The 21,687-nt window shown below is 36.5% G+C and overlaps 1 protein-coding gene across 2 annotated transcripts in view; it reads left to right on the top strand.

Moving 5' to 3' along the window:
• Positions 1-21,687, top strand: part of LOC149541206 (peroxisomal membrane protein 11-5-like) — an 82,310-nt gene that overhangs the window by 12,201 nt on the left and 48,422 nt on the right. The window lies entirely within an intron of this gene.

Below are 21,687 nucleotides of genomic sequence, written 5' to 3'. Positions count from 1 at the left end.
AAATACATTAAATAATATAAGTTATTAGTATTAATGTGATGTACTAATATTGTTATTGAAATATAAATGAAATTAAATTTAAATATAATTGAATTTATAGGAGAACATGTTATCTAAGGGAAAGTCATATATATAGAAATTAAGTATTGTGTTATCTTAATTCTATTATCAAAATAAAGAGATTATAATCATGTTAGTAATGGACATGAGTTAAATTGCTAACATTCATGTTGACATTCTTATTTATACAACCAAGAGTTATCTACCTTGATCTTTTCTCTAAGTATGTACTTGCAAGAAAAAGAGGGAGATTAAGAATCATGTATGAGTTTAAGAAAATGGAAGGACATATTTTCTTCTATTATTAAGCTAAATGAATGTTTGGATTTTCAATGGATTAAAAGAGGAAGTTGGAACTTAGAAAGAAGTTATCATATTTGATACAAAACAATATAAGAATGAGTGGGAATGCTATATTGTGGGGGGAATAATAGTCAATATTACATTCCCACTTGAACCTTCATTAAAGGGAGATGTTCTATTCTCAAATAATCTAAGAAGACAATTTCTGAATCCTCATGTGCAGATAAGTATTCTTATCTTTTGCATTTATGTAATTTGTAGTCTCTCTCTTATTTGTAATTCTATACACTATAAGGGTTATTTGCCGTTATCTTTTCCTTTATGTCTGAGAATGTTCTTAGAGGAAAAGAAAGTTGGTACTTTACACATGCTACCAGATATTGGGCAGACTCAACCTAATGATAGTAACTCCAAAGACCCTGATGATCAAGATGGATAAAATAAGACTCTCATCTTTGATGATTGAGATTATGAGATTTGTCTACATTAAGAGGGAGTATGATGATTGAGATTATGAGATTCTTCTACATTAAGAGTGAGTATGACACTTCTTCAAAGGCAATGTAGGAGCTTAGAAAATTTATACTTAGAGGGAGTCTAGAAATACATGTGGGTGACTGCGATGTGCCTACTACTTATATTATGAGGGAGTGATGAGTTCGACAGGCGTCCTTGGGTAAAGAGAGTTTCTGAGCAAGTAACAAGAGGACCTGACTTCCCCAGATTGATGTTTTGAGGGAGAAATTTTGAGATGCGATCCTTTGTGGATGATATCTTCTCTATGAGGAGAAGTTCTAAGAGAAATTCTTTATAATGCGCTTTCCTCTATGAGAGAGAAATATGAGTTGAAAACCCTTTGTACCACCCTATGACTAGGTTAATGGTGGTTACTATTTCACATATGATATGTAATGAAAGGTGACGATCTTTCATTGACATATATAAACAAAAGGTAACCATTATAAGATGACGATCTTATAAATGGTAGACCTGTTATCATGGTTCTTTGGGCCAAATTTTGTCAGACACCATGATAACGAATAGATAGAAGGTAATCTTTGTAAGATGACGATCTTACAAATGATAAGCCGGTTATCATGAAGTTTCTAGATATTGTTTTGGACAAATAGAGATCATTGATAATGAATGCATTATGATTACTCTAGATATTGTTTCGGATAATTAGAGATCATAATATATGTTATGATAGTGTTTATAACATTGTGATTGTAGTTATTTGACAAGTCACTATTTCAGAGTGTTAAATCAGAGAATATGTTGTGTATAGATATCCTTGATACTAATATCTCATAAAATGTTTTTTGTCACTTCTCCCTTGCTAAGAGGGAGTGTTGAAGTATAGCGTTAGTCAAAGTGATAGACTCATTACATTGAGTATTTGTATTCATGGTTTATATGAACATTGTTTTATGTCTCATATTATTGATAAGTGTGTGTGTGTGTGTGTGTATAGACACCTATGTATTCATAAATTACTTAACTAATTGGGCTCTTATGATCATAAGAGACTATTGTTTTATGAAGTTCTTGAATGTAATTGTTTCACCACCACACGTCTCTACGGGACATGACTTTGTTGTAGCCTTTGCTGGATTAATTTTATCAGAGCTCCCTCATTGATGATAAATTATCCTTAAGATAAGTATCCTATATATATAATATATATATTCTATATGTAATATAATATATAATATATATTATGCATTATATATTATTATATAATAATATAATGATATAATATTATATTACATGTATGGTTAATATATTAATATTATATATATGTTCAAAGGTGAGTTATACATATTTATTAACTAAATGGTGATCAACTATAGAGACATGTCTCTTCATGTCTCTTGAAGAGACATGTCTCTTTCTCTCATATATATGAGATCCAAATCTGCATTTGGAGATCATCAATCACAATGGCCATGATTATACATTTGAAGAAACGATCTTAGTTACTTTAACACATACCTCATCTAATATTAGATGACAATACAACATTTTGATGGCCCCATGATAGAGGAGTAGGTGAATTGGTTTTCCTCAAGTCCTATTGGGTAGGTATTTGGGCCTCGATGGTTTCCCGACAACTTTCTTCCACAAGTGTCAGATTATTGTTGAGTAAGGCATATGGAAGGTTGTAGAGGATTCAATAAAATCTAGAAAGATTACATTGGAATTGGATTCAACCAAAATTACATTACCCAAAAAATTAAACATGGTAGTGATTGGAGGCTTTAATCCTATCTATTTTGCAATACCACGAGCAAAATCATCTTCAAATTAATCACAGACAAGCTTAAGTTATCACGTCCTATGATGATAGTGGAGGAACATAATCATTTCACCTTGGAGAGATTGATCATTTTGATGGAATAGTCATGGCCCATGAAACCATATGCTCCATAGTCTCTTCTAGATTAAAAATTGAGTCTAAGTAAAGCATACAATTGAGCTTGTTGAAGATTCATGTTACTAATTTCTAACAAGTTTGGTTTCAACAAAATTGGTAGGAACGAAGCTTGAGCCTTAAATATTTTGTCTTGGTCAGTGGTAGCTCAATTTGCTTCGTTGAATCTACAAGGGACATCTTACAGGAAGATCCTTTCTCTCCCTTTTTGTCATTTGGGCTGAGCTGTTGGGAAGATAAGTCAGTAGTGGGTCTATTGGGGGGATGGAGGTGATTAATTTGTTGATGGTACCATACTAACTTCTGGGTAGGAATATACATTGGAATCCTAAAGAAAAATAATGGAAAGGAAAATGCCTTACCCTCGCGAGAAGCACCACAAAACAATTAAGGCGATCATTTTGGCCATCCTAATATACATGATGTCATGCATACGCTTTACAGGACACTAACAAATGTTTGAAAAGTGTAATTTTCTTTTTAGTGACAAGGATTTGATGACAAAAGGAAATCCATTGGTTGGATGGACATTTTGGGGTAAGGATTTGTAAACTATTGATAATGAAAACGTTGCTCCTAGGGAAACTTTAATATAGAGTTTCTATGACAGCCCACCCTCCTAAATGAAGCCAAATTTTACAAAAAATTCTATATGAATCCTCACAATAACCAACCCACTCTAGGGTTTTGCACATACAAAATCTCATGCTACAATGCAAATTGCTAATAACAAATCATTTCACTTGGGAATTTTTTTAAATTTTGTGATAATTCATGGAGTGGATATCATCCTTTAGCAAAAAACCAAGAGCTTGTAGGTAGCAAGGAGATTCTCACCAAGGCTTGGGAATAAAAATCATGCAATTACATTTAAAAATATGGTAATCAAGCTTGGGGAGAATAATGGTGGAAAAACATGGGTCAGCCACAACTTTCAAATATCCAAAGGAATGAGCGAAAAGAGGAACACAAGACAAGGGAACTCTTCATCAGTGAAAAGGACGATTGAACCAAATGTATTGTTGCCAAAATTGAGTAACTATTTACTAAGAGTTAAATGTAGAATTTTTCTCGTAGCTTGACATAGACCTTGATTGATCAATATATCTACAAGAAGTTTTTTCTTGTTGAGAGCAAGGGCATTCATGCAATTAATAAGGATATTTTGATAAGAGATATACTAAAAACCATTGGCATAAAGTGCCCTTTGTGGTGCCTCATTTTTAGCAAAACAAAAGAAACAACAAATCATCTCTTTTTAAATTGTACCTTTGCTAACTAACTCTAGAATTGAATTTGTGGAGAATTAAGTTGGTTAGGTGCCTTCCAAACAACACGAGCGAATGATTCAAAAGTTGGTTGAGGATCAGGAATAAATGGTGTTTTAAGAGCATATAGATAAAAAGTATTTTAATGGTATGATCCATTTTGAAGGAGAGGATTTGAAGAACCTTCTCAAAATATGCTCTTTTAATGGGGAAAACCTTAAAGAAAATTAAAAAATCTATGAGTGAAGCTGCCATGTCAAGAATAAAACCAATTCTTCAACAAAATGTGATGAAAAATGTGTGAGAAAACATAAATTAATTAAATCTCCCCCACAAGGGAATGCAAAATTAATTGCAAAGAAGGTTGATAACACAAGAATCAAATGCCTTCCCTCTTATGTAGTTTGCTCAACATGAAATTCGATAGAGCTTTGTGAGGTAACCTTGGGCCTTTGTGGTGGGATGCATTACCCAAAATGAATATAGAAACTTAATGGCAATGCTTTTAAAAAATTTGCTACTTGATGCATATTATGTAATCAAATTGTAGAGACATTTGCTAGGCTAAAGGTTTTGTGAATGTAAACAAGCTAGGGTTGTCGTTACATCAAAATATCGACTTGTCAATGCCCGATACAACCACTAGACTTATAGAACATAGGAGACAGTTAAACCATGTCATGAATCCTGAAGGGGAACGTTGGCAGTTAGTCCAACAATGATGCAGGAGCATCTTGCTTCCAAAATAAAGGGGGTGGCATGTTGAATGTAAAATTAAAAAAAAAAAAAAACAAAAAAAAAAATTTGGAGGAGAGAGAAAGTAACGAAAATTAGAGGAGAAATAATTAAAAAAATAGAAAATGGAAAAAGGGGAGAAAAGAGAAATTTCTATTTTCAAGGTGCATAGGTGGCACAAATAGAAAAATAAGAAAAATAGTTGTCATTCTATTAATTGAGGTGTGTAGGTGAATCTTAGAAGCTTTTGGAAAGTTCCTTAAATCATGCATTTAATATTTGTTGTGATCCATAAAGGAAATGTAATTTTCTAATTGGGCCACGTGGTGGTGCTTAGTTGTATTTAAGTGGAATTCTAGAAAGTTGTGGATATTGTAGAAGGTTGTGGATATTGTGTAGGTAGAATTCTAGAAGGTTGTGGATAAATTGGTAAGTGCCTATTTAAGCAATGCATATGAGCATTTCTAATCAAGCTTGAAGGTGTGAAGACTTCAAGGTGGGAAAGCTCTAAAGGTGTAGCTCTTCAAGTAGAAGTTCTTAGTGAAGCTCTTGGTGTGAAGACTCTTATTTGGGATTTCTCTTACGTTGAAGAATTTGTAAACTTCTTTTTGAAGAAGTCATACCTATGATATCATCTTGTGGGTGTTGTAAGGGTTTTCAAGTATAATAAAATTTCTTGGGAAGCATTTTATCTCTCTTGCCTCCATATTGTTGCATTCTTTGTTATGAGTTGGTAAGGGTGGTGTGGCCCTTCATCAAGTGGTATCAGAGCGTACCTTCATCAAACAATCCTCCCCTCAGTGTTAGCTGAGGAGATTCAAACCTGTGACCAAGCTTTGATAATAATTGTTAGAAATAGGCAATACTAGGGGGGTTGAATCAATATTGCAACATTTCTACACTAACTATATATTTTGAAATTTAACCATATGCATCCACAAATAACAATTTGAAAAGTAAAGTACATAACAATGAGAAACTCATAACACCATGATTTGTTTTCGAGAAAACCCTGGCTAAGGGAAAACCTTGGCAAGGATGGTACCCACAACCTGAAAGTTCTTTGTTAGGAGTTTTGATCATATTAGGAGTTATTACATACATTTAGTACATTAGTCCTTGTGAGAGGACTAGACCTTATTAGAGGTCTCAACCCTGTTACGAGTTGAATTATAATGGGAGCTCACTGCTCAATAATGATAGTTAATCTATACAATGAGTATTTGATGCAATACCAAAATTGATTGTATTGATATCTCAATATCTGATTAGTCCTTTAAATATCTTGCATCTGATTTTGGCCTTACATTAAAAGATTGGCTTGTCAATGCCTTATACAACCACTAGACATAGAACATAGGAGGCGGTTAAGCCATGTCACAGATTCTAAAGGGGAACCTTGGATTAGTCCAACAATCCCCCCCTAAACATTACCTGAGGAAATTTGAATCTCTGACCAAGCTTTGATGCCACTTGTTATAAGCTAGGGTTGTCGTTACATCAAAAGATCGACCTGTCAATGTCGAATATCACCACTAGACTTATAGAACATAGGAAGCTGTTAAACCATGTCACAAATCCCGAAGGGGAATGTTGTTGGTTAGTCCAACATGAACACATTACGACATTTGGATAGAAGGCAACTTTATGATAATTGTAAATGTAATACAAAATTAAAGAATCTCCTACTAAAAACTAATAAATTTTCTAGAAATAAATGACCAAGGATAGGCAGACTTGATTTTTATTCCATACAACATTGTTATAAGGAGTTAGCAAACTAGTTGATTGGTTTTTCCATCAACCATTTGACTGAGATGATCATTATTGACAAGAACATGCATTGGGATGTGTTCAAGAATAATATTGAGCACATGTGAAAAATGTCCTGAAAAGAGATGAACACATCACATGTTGAAGGTTTGATCTCAATCCAAAGGGGATGCCAAATATTGGAAATTGGCTTTATAACAATGAAGTATAATATATGCTTCCCCAAATTTTTGGGGACAAGGATGACAAGGGATTAGATGGGTTTTAGGTGTGGGTACCTTTGGCCATCTTTCAGGGGATGACAAGAAGGGATGACCATTAAATAATAGGGATTTTTTTTTTTGAGATACAGAGAATTTCAATTATTGATATCACAAAATTAATAAAGCATTCATCATAGACATTGTAGAAGCTTAATACATACCATTAAACTTGAATTGAGATTTCACATAAGAATTGACAAACAAATCAAGAAAATTCAAATGTGCATACATATCATATAAAAATTATAACAAAATGCCGAAAGGCTCTATGTTTCAACTATAAATGACAAAAACATAGAAAATATATGTTTGTCCCTAATCAATAAGTGCAATGAGTGGTTTGAATCAAAATTAGAGTTTGAGTTTGAGAGGTTGCTTGAATAATGGGTTGCCTTGTAACCCTAACCAATCACTTAGTTGTGTCTCCTCTTCATCGATATGTATAGCATCTTTGGGATCAACATCCCAACATAAGGCTTGAGTTTGACAGTACGTAGGTTTCCGTTGATCTTGTAGTTGTAAAACACTGTGTACAACCACCAACTTTTATGATTGTCTAGAAGTAAGGTTGTTCCTCTTAACAAATGAAACTATTTATGGACCAATTCCTTTTTCATAGTAGAGGACTTGGCAACTTGTGAAAGAAGGCAAATGATAACTGAACTCAAATTCAATGTATCCTTGCCATGCTGTGTCTACCATCTAATAGAGTTGGTCTAAGCTAGTGTAGCTGTATCCAATCTCACCTCCAATTTGCTCAAGGTTGGACCATGGAGATTGACAAATGTGAGCACAATGTGGGAAGTAAAGCACATCCTTCTTCAATAAACATTTTCTCAAGAGCCTTAATGAAGCCTTCTTCAACTCTTCATTATAACATGGATGCACTCTCTCAAGCCTTGCTGCATACAATTTGGGATTGAGAGCAATGGTTTCCATAGTGTGTCCTTGCCATGCTGTGTCTACCATCTAATAGAGTTGGTTTGAGCTAGTGTAGCTCTATCTGATCTCACCTCCAATTTGCTAAAGGTTGGACCACGGAGATTGACAAATGCGAGCACTATGTGGGAAGTAAAGCACATCCTTCTTCAATATACATTTTCTCAAGGGCCTTAATGAAGCCTTCTTTAACTCTTCATTATGACATGGATGCACTCTCTCAAGCCTTGCTGCATACTATTTGGGATTGAGAGCAATGACTTACATATGAAGTAAGGTACTTATAGTGTTCTACCATTGTGTAGCAATTGGCCTAAGATACTCTTCTTATAATGCCAAAGAAGGTCTGTGCTATGAATTTCTTGCTTGCTTGGCCCTCATAAATCTCTCCAAGGCTAGGAGAGTTAGTCTTAGCATATCTAATCACTTGCACTATAGGCTCATGAAGGAACTGACATATTTGCATTATTGATATAGTTAAGGCATTTTACCTTGGTTATGTGTCACCTAGGTCCTAATTACACTTTAATTTTACTTAGGAAATTGCATAGGAGTAGTTGGAGCTTTTTTTACTTTGTGTGGACTTTTCATCTTATTATCATATACAGTTATGATGGATGGATTTTTCTACTTTGGAGAGTGATCCATCTTTAGTGAACATGTGACTCTACCTTACGTGGGTGATCCACATTTTTTTGGTCTTATTGTAGTATCTTTTCTTGTTGGTTATCATGTAATAATGACACTTGTCATCGTATCATTCACTCCTTTGTACTCACCTTTGCTATATAACTAAGGGATCTCCTATGTAATATTCTATAGCAATTGATTCCTTGTATGGCATTATTGATAGGAATACAATTTATCTTGTCATGTTCATTCTCTCTTGCTAGTGTGCTTTCTATTGCCTCTAGATCTTGGCGGCTATCTCCATAGCCAAAGCTTAGATGGCATCAAAGCCCATAGAGTGCCGTTGGTTTGCTATTGGAAAGTATTTTGGTGTATTGTAGGGTTTTTGTTTTTGTGGCTTTGGGTTGTGGAGCAAAATTGGAGCTTATTGGGTTAGATTTGAGTTCACCGTTAATCCGTTGGATTTAGAAGGTTGTTTTTGGTCAAAATCGCTTTTTGTTACCCTCAAACCCAACCCTAGAGGCCATATCTACAACTGTTTGAAGGTGGAGGTTGTATATTAGTTGCAGGCGCGATCTCCAATTTTGGAGCACTCTGGGTCAAATTGGGCCCTACCATTGTGCTCGAAAGGTTCTAACCCTCTTGATAGTCAAAATCGTCCAAATTGGGGAAATAAGAGTGATTATATCATAGGTTTGATTGGTTTCAACATCAGTTCGTGTCTCTTTCATGGCATCTACCCTAAGTTTAGAGGCATTCAATGCCCGTGTACAATTTGGACCAATATTTGGGAGCATTTTGGAGATCCACATGTTCCACCATTCCTAGATGATATTGCTTTAGACTGCCTCCTTCCGCTTGATGATGTTGACAATATTTCTTTTGTGGATGATACCTTAGAGGAGATTGAATATGACAAAACGCCTGAGAAATATGATGATCTAGAGACTCCACTTGTAACTCATACTTCTCGAGTTGAGATCACACATTCATCTTTTGTTAGTGATTCCACTAAGTTATTGCAAGAGATAACTATTTGTCTTCCTAAACAAAATCCCTATTTGACAGACATTGGTTCATTGTTTGTGGAGTCTCACATTTCAGATTTGGGAGACACATTTGAGGGGTTTTCTCTTCTCTTTGATGACAATTTCATCATAGTTGAAGTTTCTTCTACATTGTCTTTAGAGATTGAAATTCATGAGTCTCCTTCATTTGGTTTGTTGCATCTCACAGTTCAATTTTATCATGCTTATGGTGTAGGAACATCCTTAGTTGGCTGGAAATCGTGCATCGTGGGGTATTCTAGCTTTGGAGTTGGAGGACTTGGTTAGTAAGGAGGTGGTACTCGGTCGATACTAAGTTGTTCATGGTTGCTGTGTTAATCGGGTGAGTTGGTTAATGAAGGCATTCAACAATGCTTGGGGCACTCGACATATACTGTAAGCTTGGTTTACACTGAGAGCTTGACAGTAGTGTTGACTGAGTTGCTCGATCAGCGAAGGGACTCGGTCTGTGAAGGTGGCACTTGGCTTATATTGTGGCTCGATTTGCACTAGGACTCGGTAGTAGTGTTGCCTGAGTTGGATCGATCAATGATGGAGCTCGGTTATACTTGGTGGAATGCTTATGCTCGGTGGTGGTTTTTGACACTTGGTTTGGTCTTGGTCTATGTGGTGCCCGAGTTGTCTGTGAACCGACTTTTGGCATTTAATTTTTGGCATTTAATTTGTGTATAGGTATTTAATTTGTGTTGCAGCCAACTTGTGGCTTGCATGGGCATTTAATATAAGGGTTTATTTTAATTTGTAATGGGCTAGGCCAACTTGTGGCTTAGTTGGGTATAAGTAGGGGTGTTTTGTGTAGTCTTAAGTCATATTGAATAGTCATCCAGCTTGGAGAAGAATATGAAGTGTAGGAGCAAATTTTGAGAAGGGCTAGTAGTTGAGGCTTGGTAAACCAGGAGATTGCTTGGTTGTCTTGCAGGCACAAGTTGAGATTTCCTTGGGGTTTTCTACCAAAGTGTGGATTTGGAATTAGGATTGAGTTGGATCTTGAGGGATCTTGCAAAACTATTTGTTTTGTAATTGCTATTGTATTTGGCCCTAACCCGAAAGGCCTTACAACCGGGCATATTGCATGTAAATAGTTATTTTTTGAATAAAATCTTGAGAATTGAGATCAGATCTTGCATTGTTGTTGTGTTTCTGTGTGTTTATTTGTAGGGATCCAGATTACCTCCAGTTGAGGTACCCGCGAAATCTTGCTACATCAGGTGGAATCAGAGCTCAGTTGTTCCTGAGTGTGTAGACCGAGCATTGAAGTTGAGGCAGTTTGCACTAGGAGTTGGGTGAAGGTTGGAATTGAAGGTTGATCTTGTGGAGTTGATTGATCTTCTGGATTTGTGGATTTATTGCCTTGGGTTTGCAAAGGATCTTGGAAGATGCCTCCAAGAAGACTGGACCCTAGGGCGATTTATGATCTTAGTCATGCTGTGCAAGAAAGGATCTAAGAGAAGATTAAAACGGAATTCAGATCTGAGATGGTGTTGATCAAGAGTGACATGATTGCTGAGATCATAAGTGCTATAGGTGGCGTACCTTGACATGTGAGTACTAAAGATGGTTATGAGGAGGTTGCTGAAGACTTTGAAGTTGCTAGATCAAGTGGTGAGGACATAACCAATTATGTGGAGAGACCTATGGGAAATAGGGCTGGTTAGTTTGCTAGGCCTAGATCTCAGCTAAAGTTGAAGCATAAGATGGAGGTTTCTAATTTCTTGGGTACTTTGAATCCTAAAGACCTGATTGATTGGATTGGTGAATTGGAAGACTACTTTTAGCTTGAGGATATATAGGATCCACTCAAAGTAAGGTTGGCACAAACTAAGCTAAAAGGACATTTTTCTCTTTGGTGGAAGGAACTGCAAAGAGACAGAGAGGAGGAAGGTGAAATGAAGATCACTAGATGGAAGTTGAAGGCTAAGTTCATTGCTATTGATTATGAACTTGAGTTGTTCAAGAGGTTGCGGAATTTGAAACAGAAAGATATGTTTGTGAAAGATTATACCGAGGACTTCTACAAGTTGACTATTTGGTCTGGGCATAGAGAATTGTCAAAGGAGAAGGTAGCTCGGTACATTAATGGTTTGAGATTCAATATCCAAGATGAGGTTGACATGTTGAAGATTGATTCGGTTGAGGATGTTGATCAGTTTGCCTTAAAGGCAGAAGATAAGTTGAAAAATTAAGGCAATTCTAGAGGGAAGGAGAAGCAGGATAGCTCGATAAAAGCTAAATCGAGTGCTAAAGATGAACCAAAACCTGTTGATCAGAAGAGAAGGACAGGTAGAGGTGAGTTTAAAGGTATTTGCTACAAATGTGGAGAAGAAGGACATAGATTTTATGAATGTCCTAAGGCTGGTGATAGAAGAACTGCTATTGTGAATGAGGCTGAAAACCCTACTAGTGAACAGGAGCAAGGAGAGAGTTTGCTAGTTTGGTGAGTATTGATTGGTCAGAGGAAACTGGAATCTTGTCAGAGGACTAATTTGTTCAAGACTTGTTGGAAGTCTGGTGGTAAAGTCTGCAAGGTGATTGTGGATGGTGGTAGTACAAATAACCTTGTTGCCGAAGAGATGGTTCAGAAACTTGGTTTGAAGAGAGTAAGACGTCCTTATAGGATTGGCTAGTTGTAGGGTGAGCATGCTTTGGAAGTGAGGGAGCAATGCCTTTTTGATTTCCAGATTGAGTAGTATAAGGATCAAGTGTTGTGTGATATTGTGGACATGAACAATTGTCATTTGTTGCTTGGTATACCTTGGTAGTATGATTGTAGGGCTGTGCATGATTGTGTCAAGAATGTGATTACAATTGTGAAAGGTGGCAGGAAACATTCCCTGATCCCTTTGTAGAATGAAGAACTCGGTAGGAGGAACTTGAGTATTGGCAACCGAGTTGAGCTGAAGGATTTTGAGAGGGATAGTGATGAATGTGGAAGGCAGACCCGTGGAACACCGAGGATGGATGTGAAAAAGCAGAAGATCAAGGGAAAGAGTGTACAAGTTGAGGACTTTGAGGATTTGTATGTGAAGAACCAATTTGGGATTTATGTGCTGAATCCCAAAAGATGTTCTTCCAGCTATTAAGAACATCTTTTCGAACCTGGGTAGTCTAATGTAGAAGCATCCTTGTTTGGCTTTAAATTTTGCATGTTGGGGTATTCTGGCTTTGGAGTTGGAGGACTTGGTCAGTAAAGAGGTGGTACTCGGTCAAGTTGTTCAAGGTTGTTGTGTTAATCGAGTGACTCAGTTAATGAAGGCATTCATTGATGCTTGGGGCACTCGACAGATACCGTAAGCTCGATCAATAAAGAGGTGGTACTCGATTGATATTGAGTTGTTCAAGGTTGCTGTGTTAATCGAGTGACTCAGTTAATGAAGGCGTTCATCAATGCTTGGGGCACTCGACAGATATCGTAAGCTCGGTTTACACTGGGAGCTCGACAGTAGTGTTGCCCAAGTTGTTGGGTTAGTGAAGGGACTTGGTCCGTGAAGGTGGCACTCGACATATATGTGGCTCGGTTTGCACTGTGACTCGATAGTGGTGTTGCCTGAGTTGGCTCGGTCAATGATGGAGTTTGGTTATGCTTGGTGGAATGCTGATGCTCGGTGGTGGTTTCTAACACTCGGTTTAGTCTTGGTCTCTGTGGTGCCCAAGTTGTCTATGAGCTGACTTTTGGCATCTAATTTTTGTATAAGTATTTAATTTGTGTTGCAGCCGACTTGTGGCTTGCATGGACATTTAATGTAAGGGTTCTTTTTAATTTGTAATGGGCTAGGCCAACTTGTGCCTTAGTTGGGTATAAGTAGGGGTGTTTTGTGGAGTCTTAAGTCATATTGTGGAGTCATCCAGCTTGGAGAAGAGGATGAAGTGTAGGAGCAAATTTTGAGAAGGGCTAGTAACCGAGGCTTGGTAAACCAGAAGAATGCTTAGTGGGCTTGTGAGCACAAGTTGAGATTTCATTGGGGTTTTCTACTAGAGTGTGGATATGGACTAGTTGGGATTAGGATTGAGTTGGATCTTGAGGGATCTTGCAGAACTGTTTGTTTTGTAATTGCTATTGTATTTGGCCCTAGCCCAAAAGGCCTTACAGCCGGGCATATTGCATGTAAACAGTTATTTTCTGAATAAAGTCTTGAGAATTGGGATAAGATGTTGCATTGTTGTTGTGTTTCCGCTGTGTGGTTATTTGCAGGGATCCAGATTACCTCCAGTTGGAATACCCTCAGATTCTTGCTGCATCATTATGTAATGGCTTCTTCAAGCTTTTACACTCCCATTTAGTTTTCAGAGGCATCTCTCCTTTTTTATGATAGTTGTGGCACCAATGTCATCACTTCATCTTTGTCTTTGGAGCTTTTTCAAAATCCGTTTCCATTGGTTCCTTGTTTGTTACCTTCTACTATGATTGGGTATGTTCCTGATTGGTTTGTAGCATCTTCATCATCCAAGGAGATGACAACATACAAGCAAATTTCAGAGATGTCATCATCATCCTTTATTCGGGTTCCACTTCTTGATTCCACTCCAAAATGGGAACCATTCCTGCACTTGTACTTGGTTTATCTTCTTCCTAGGGTAGAAATGTTGTTTGTGGTCATCGGACTATGTTTTGCCTTTAAGCAGACACCATTTTTGTAGAACATTTTTCATTATGGGGTGTTATTTTTTCTCCTTTCCTTCCTATGGTGTAATGTCCCCAAAATATGGAAATTTTTTGCAATGCATTAGGCACAATAAATACAAAGAAACACAGTGACAGACAATGTATATTTCAGAATTTAGAGAACATCACCAATGTTCATAACAGCAGGACAATATAAAATATCACTGGGTCTTCTTACGATGTATCTCTGCATAGGGAATCACAAAGATGGATATAGCCCTGTCTGAAGAATGGTTTAAACTTTATTTCAAAATGTCCAGGTATGACAACTCGCCAGGTATGGGGATCTGCAATGACTGAATTGAGTTGCCTCTAACCAATGATACCTTGCAAGTCTTCCGATGTGATGTGTTGCTACAAGTCTGAAATTTGATAAGGGAGATTGACCTTTACTGCCTGATGAAGATTGGTATATCAGAGTTACAAGTATCAAAGAATAACATCCAGTACATGAGCGTTTATCTGAATCGAGCTAGAATGTCAAATACTGTGCTTGCCATGCAAGATCAGATCAGTGATGTGCGATGTGTAGCAAGTAGACCCTGAATAAGACTGGGCAATATTACTGGGTGTAACTTAGTGGTGTTCCTGACACACTCGAATTTAGTTTCTTGATCGCCATAACGGATAATCAGGCATGTTGACTTCCACAATGATGATCTGGAATTCTTCTGGCACGAGATATTCTCGAATTGTTCTTCCACTAAAGCTTGTATGTGATCGCAACCCATTAATCCTCCTTCATTAGCTTGCCTGTTTGGGTTTGATGATCTTTTCCTCTGATGATCTTGTCTTTAGAGGAAAGAGATGATCTGACAACAGTATGAACTGAAAATCTATGTAGGAATGATGCTTGAACGGAAAATCTATGTAGGAATGATGCTTGGCATGGATTGATGATTGGATGATTTCCATTTATGAATAACATATGATCTCATTGAAACCTTAATACAGAATACATGTTTTCTCCTTTGATGTAATTTTTAAGTCTTTGCTGAGTTGGTGTACAAAGTACTTATTAAGGGTGGTCGATGCCTCAAATATCTGCAACTTTCTTTGATATTTTTCTTGTTCTTTCTCCAGTCTTTCTGGTCCATGGTAGAGAAGGGAATGCATCTATATATCCTGCCATCCCTAGTAGACACATCTGTTTTGTCTCCAGATATCATGTCTCTCCATACTGACGACATTTATCTAAGACAAACCAGATGTCCCTAATTTAGTTGACAAGGAGATTAACTTGTAAGGATTGATGGTCATTATTATTAGAACAGCCATATCAATTCAGTAAGTATATTAATATTATTATGCAAAGATTTTTTATTATATTAATATATCATTATATTATATTATATTACATTATTTTTACTTGTTTATTTACCATCATTTTTATAGTTAATTTAATTATTATTAATTCTTTATGGAAAGGGGACATTACAGTCCACCCTTCTTCAAAATTGCTTGTCCTCAAGCAATGTCAAGTTTTGTATGAATTTTTTAATGTTTGTGCTTTGTCTCATGCTACAATTTTGAATCCAATAGCTTTGATGTGAAATTGATTGCGGATTGATTCACATCTTTTGATTATTCTAGTTTACTCTCATATTCTAGACTTCTAAGATTGTAAACTATAAAGTCAAACAATAATCAAACAAAATGGAAATAAAGTATACACTTGGATGGATGAAGACACAAAGCATACACAGAGTATACACATTAATGCATAAAGACACGAAGCATAGACAGAGTAGACACATGAATATATGCAGACAAAAAACATACACATGCGAGCTTAGAGTAGACAGAAATATATGTATACATAGTTTAGTTGGTCCACAAGAGGTAGGAATCCAACCGGGACTAGAACCATCTCTTAAAGTAATCAATCCACAGGACAAGATACATCTCTTGGCGTGACTACTCTGCAGAAATAGTTTCTTTGGGTGATGTAACCCATGCCCATTCCACTGCAGGCCTTATCTAGTGCCTTGGTATGGTGTAGCATAGTTCATTCCACTGTAGGCCTTATCTAGTGACTTTGTATGATGTAGTTCATGCCCATTCCACTACAGGACCCTTGCCTTTGTATGTTGTAGCATGGCCCATTCCACCTCAAGATTTATCCCTTGCTTTTGTATGATGTAGTGTGGCCCATTCCACCTCAAGACTTATCCCTTGCCTTTGTACAATGTAATTCATGCCCATTCCGTTGCAGGTCTTATTCCTTGCCTTTACATGATGTAGCATGGTCCATTCCACCACAGGTCTTATCCCTTGCCTTTGTATGATGTAGAATGGTCCAGTCCGCTGCAGGACTTAGCTATCCAATATTGTTGATCAATACAGTTGTTCTTTATCATTTCTTATGACTGCTGCCCATACTTTTTCTCTTCCCTTTCTATTCGATCCACTATCCCAATTCGTTATAGTTATCAGGTTCTCTTTTCCTTGATATTTTTTGGCTGCAATGATAAGATCTATTACTGTAATTTCCAGTGATAGGTAAGAAATCATATGAGGAGACTTTTTCTCCCATGCTGTGTATACATTTAGAGATACTCAGATCAAAGGTTGCAGATTATAATAATGACCGTTATTTGTTTATTCTTCAATTCATATTGTGTTCTTCCTATTGATATCTCTGTCTTCTGTGGCTCTCCAAATCAATTTCTATCTTTGCTCTCTTATATCCTAAAACTCCTTTAACTCACCTTCCTCTCTGTTTACTGCTGGTCGGAGGAATTGAATCTAGTATATATTTTTCTTGTTCCCCTCAGGCTGGCAGGAACTTTCGCTGACACCACTTGTAACGTCCCCAAAATACGGAAAAGCTTGTATTGCATCATGCACTGTAAATACAAAGAAACACAGTGATAGACAATGTATATTTCAGAATTCAGGGAACATCACCAATGTTTCTAATAGTGGGACAGTATAAAATATTACCGAGTCTCCTCATGGTGTATCTCTGCGTTAGTGGATATAGCTTTGCTCTGTTTGAAGAATGGTTTATTTCAGAATGTCCAGGTTTGACAACTCACCATGCATGGGGATCTGTGATGACTGATTTTGAATTGCCTCTAACCAATGATACCTTGTAAGGCTTCTGATTTGTGATGTGTTGCTACAAATCTGAAGCCTGATACGGAAGATTGACCTTTACTGCCTGATGAAGCTGGGCATATCACAGTTACAAGTATCTAAGAATAGTGTCCAGTATATGACAGTTTATCTGAATTGAGCTAGAATGTCAAATACTGTGCTTACTGTCCAAGATCAGATGAGGGATGTGCAATGTGCATCAAGTAGATCCTCAAGAAGACTGGGCAATATTACTGGGTCTAACCTAGTGGTGTTCCTGACACACTCTAATTTAGTTGCTTGATTGCCGCAAGGGGATAAACAGGTAAGTTGACTTCCACGATGATGATCTGGACTTCTTCTGGCAAAAGATATGCTCAAATTGTTCTTCCGCTGAAGTTAGTATGTGATCCCAACCCATCAATCCTCCTTCGTTAGTGTGCCTGTTTGGGTTTGATGATCTTTTCCCCTGATGATCTTGTCTTTAGCGGAAAGAGACGACCTGACAGCAATATGGACTGAAAATCCATGTAGGAATGATTTCTGATTGCTGATTGTTTGATTCTGATTGCTTACTGGGTTTATATGGATTGATGACTGGATGATTGCTGTCTATGAATAACAGGAGATGAAGTTGAAAGCTCAATCTAGAATACATGGACCTTTACCCCGATGTAATTTTAAAGTCTTTGATGAGTTGGTGTATAAAATACTTACTCCTCAGATATCTGGGACTCTCTGTGATATTTTTCTTATTCTTTCTTGCATTTTATCTGGTCCATGGAGGAAAAAGGAATTTATCTACATATCCGACCATTTCCAAAAGGACACATCTGTTTTGTCTCCAGAGATAACGTAGAGTTCTGATGGCATTTATCCAAGACGAACCAGATTTCCCTAATTTAGTAGGCAAGGAGTTTAACTTGCAAGGATCGATGGTTATCATTATTAAAAATAATGTATCAATGCTTAAGCCATGTCAATCCGGCAAGTTTATTAATATTATTATATTAATGATATATTATAATATTAATAATTTATCTTAATATTATATTATATATTTTTTACTTTTGTCTTTCTTATTATTTTTATATTTAATTTTATTATTATTAATTCTTTATATTGTTATCATAATTATATTTTATTATTTACTTATTTATTTGTATTTCAATACATTATTAATTCTTATTTTAGAAAGGGGACATTACATATGGGGATAGTTGATTGTATATACATGATGTATGCAGCCGTTGAGGGTTCCTGGACTCCTGAGTCCTTAATGCATCATGATTTGTTTGTTTTTTTCTCTTTTGGAGGAGAATTTTAGTTCATGTGATTTTCTCCCTTTTACCTTGGTTGTTTGTCACTTAGCTCCTAATTACAGTTTACTTAAGCTTACTTAGGGAATTGCATAGGAGCTGGTAGAGCATTTCCTCTTTATGTAGATTTGTCATGTTATTATTGTAGCCACTTATAATGGATGGACTTTTGTACTTTGTAGGGTGATCCATCTTTAGTGGACATGTGATTTCACCTTGCATAGCTTTTGTGGTGCAATCAAACTATCACATTCAACTTACACACAGACTGAATTGGTCACTAGTTGTAAAAAAATTAGAGGCTTCAAACTCTTTTATGTTATCTTTCAAAATTAGAAATTGGAAGGTTACATCCTTGCCTTTCCTGAACAATCAATAACTCTAGGAAAATAAAAGCCAATTGAACTTGTGAGAATAATGTTGATGAGTGGCCGATTTTGATATCAGTTCACCTATCCAGATGATGGAACATCCATACTTTATCCAAGATTGTCTCATATCTTCCTTCAACATGCTTACCTTGAAATATTCTCTATCAAGGAGGGTGGTGCATAGCTGATGTTTTTTTGGTTGAACAAATGAAGGGCTGACATATATCACATCATTGAACATTTCTTTAAAGTTCGGCGAGCATGCCATATGAAATGGTATGACATGAACATAAAAAAATTATTCTGATTACTGTTATTTTGTTTGTAGAAGCTGTCTTCTTTTGTTTGTTATTCACCTAGGAAATATTGAGAGCTGACAAGTTAACGCTTCCCATTATCTACTTCTTTGGTTATGCTAACCGATGGCCCTTCTTTTAAGTAATTTTGTTTGCAACCTTTACTATGCAAAGAGAATGCTTTACTATTTTTCATTTGTAGGTGAAAATTTGATGCAGGAGCATCCAGAGGTATAAGGGCAATCCTGTGTCACCCAAAAAAATGTACTTAGACTTAGTTTCTGTTTCATGTCTTTACATTTTTGGATACCCATTTGGCTCAAATAAAGGTTCCAACTCTCATAGTTCAACTATCAGTGCGTTTGAAAATCCCAAAAAAATAGGAGCATGTATTTGGGCCATCATTTCGGTAAACTAGAAGGTGTGAATTGGCCAGATGAATGTAATCATGATTTAGAGCATTCCAGAAAAAGAATCAGGTCAATAGGCCCCACGGTTTGAAAGTTATTGCAGTTTTTCGGGTTTTGGAGACCTCCTAAGAATGCTTCAAAGTCAGGTTTGGGGCATTAAATGACCTCAAAAAGGGTCAAAAAATGGGGGACGAGCGAAGCTTGTCCATAGGGCTATAGAGCGCTTCGAGAGCTTTCCGGTTCGTCAATCGGAGCTACGGTTCAAAAGTTATGCCTCCCGGAAGTTCGGTTACCATTTCTGGATTCTTCTAGATTTGCACCGACTTCTAACGCAGCTTTCGGAACCTTCTATTTCGTTGGTGGATGCCTACTAGCACTTTCTAGAATGTACTCCTAGTCCTTAACCCTCCGAGGTCTATTTAAGGAGATTTCTGGCATTGTAAAAGGCAGTTCGGAGTGGAGTTTGAGAGGAGGTGCTAAAAGGAGTAATATTCTCTAGATTTATGCTATTGTAAGCCCTTAGTGCATGTTCTGAAGTTTATTTTCTCTGTACTATTTGTACTAGCTTATTTTTTCAGTTAATATAATTTCCCTTTTCTGTTGTGTCCATTCTGTTCTTGGGTTGTGTCCCCATCAAAATTAATCTGTCCTAAGCTTCATTTCGAAAGTATCCAAACAACTACTTGATGCAATTGTGAGAATCATTGTTTTCTTTTAATGAAAGTTATAGATTTGAGCTCGTTACTTCAAGTGTGATTTTTAATGCAGATGGTGCAGACTTAAATTTCTAAGATCATCTATTGTAATGAATGGTTCTCCAGATGTTTGATCTGCATCCTTTCTGACAGAGATTTCAAGATTGTTTCATATTTACAAATGACAATAGTCACGAGTCATATTTACAGATAGCACTAGTCACAAGTTATATTTACAAATGTCACTAGTCATGAATGCTTTATGATTTATGTCGAAGTGCTAGGTATCCATATCCACTTGTTTGTGTTTCACAGAGCTCAAAAGCCATTACTTGATTAGAGATGGGAGATGTTGGAACAGTGAGTTTCCTGTCTCAAATATATGATTCAGTATCAATATGCCTTTTCGAGAAAGAAATTGATAAGATTAAGGCACTGGTATGCATATCTCTAGTTAGACGGTTCTTTTTAACTGATTCTCCAAGTCTAATGCTAGCAAAGTTTCTTGACCACTTTGGGACCTCTGGTTTGGCTCCTACATTTATCCCCCCATATTGCATATGGTAGACTTTAAAGAAAGTATCCTTTATTTATGACAAACGATATGCTGACATGAGCAGTGTAGGGGGATTGATTTTTTTGTTAACAGAGGTGGCATTTTGTACAAAATGCTAATTGGAGGCAACATCTTTTTTCCTGTTGATTGGTGTATTACAATAGTGAAATAGTCATATATATTGCATAGTGAATTTTTTAACAATTTTGATACCCTGAACCTTCTTTATTTAATTTAAATGTCATTGATTTGTTGTTCTCAGGTAATATTAATAAAGGACAAATAGGATCAATGCACTCTATTATTTTCTGGCCTTGTATTTATCATCAGCATTGCACTGCATAAATACCGAACTTGGTATATTTATTATATTGTCTCTTTTGTAACCATGGCTGATGTTTGGTGGTGGATGTTAAGAGAATTGCCACCTCTAAAGTATAGATGGTATGTGATTTGCATTTCCGTACCACAATGTCTTGTACTTCAGCTTTAGATGAACACCTTGGAAGTGAAATAATTTGATGAGAGCCTTGGATGAGTTTGGATGGCCATGGGATTGATACTATTTGATATCACTTATTTGATTGTGTTATATTTCATTTTCTGTCTGTTTTTAAGATTTTGTGCTGACTTGCTCGCTAATACAATTATCTATTGTTGGTTGATATTATTGTTGTGGGCTTGTGCCTCTAGACATAAGAATTTAGATTTCATGTATGCTCCTTTTTCAATATGCTACGTAGACATGCATTTTCTAGTAGTATTGACAATTCTGTTTGTGTTGAGATTCTTGTAGTTCTTTTTTCCCATCTTTGTATTTTTTGCAA

Source organism: Cupressus sempervirens, chromosome 9 (assembly GCF_028749045.1).
Source record: "Cupressus sempervirens isolate cs-2001-9-10 chromosome 9, ASM2874904v1, whole genome shotgun sequence".
Lineage (NCBI taxonomy): Eukaryota > Viridiplantae > Streptophyta > Pinopsida > Cupressales > Cupressaceae > Cupressus > Cupressus sempervirens.
This window is presented reverse-complemented; position numbering and strand designations above follow the sequence as displayed.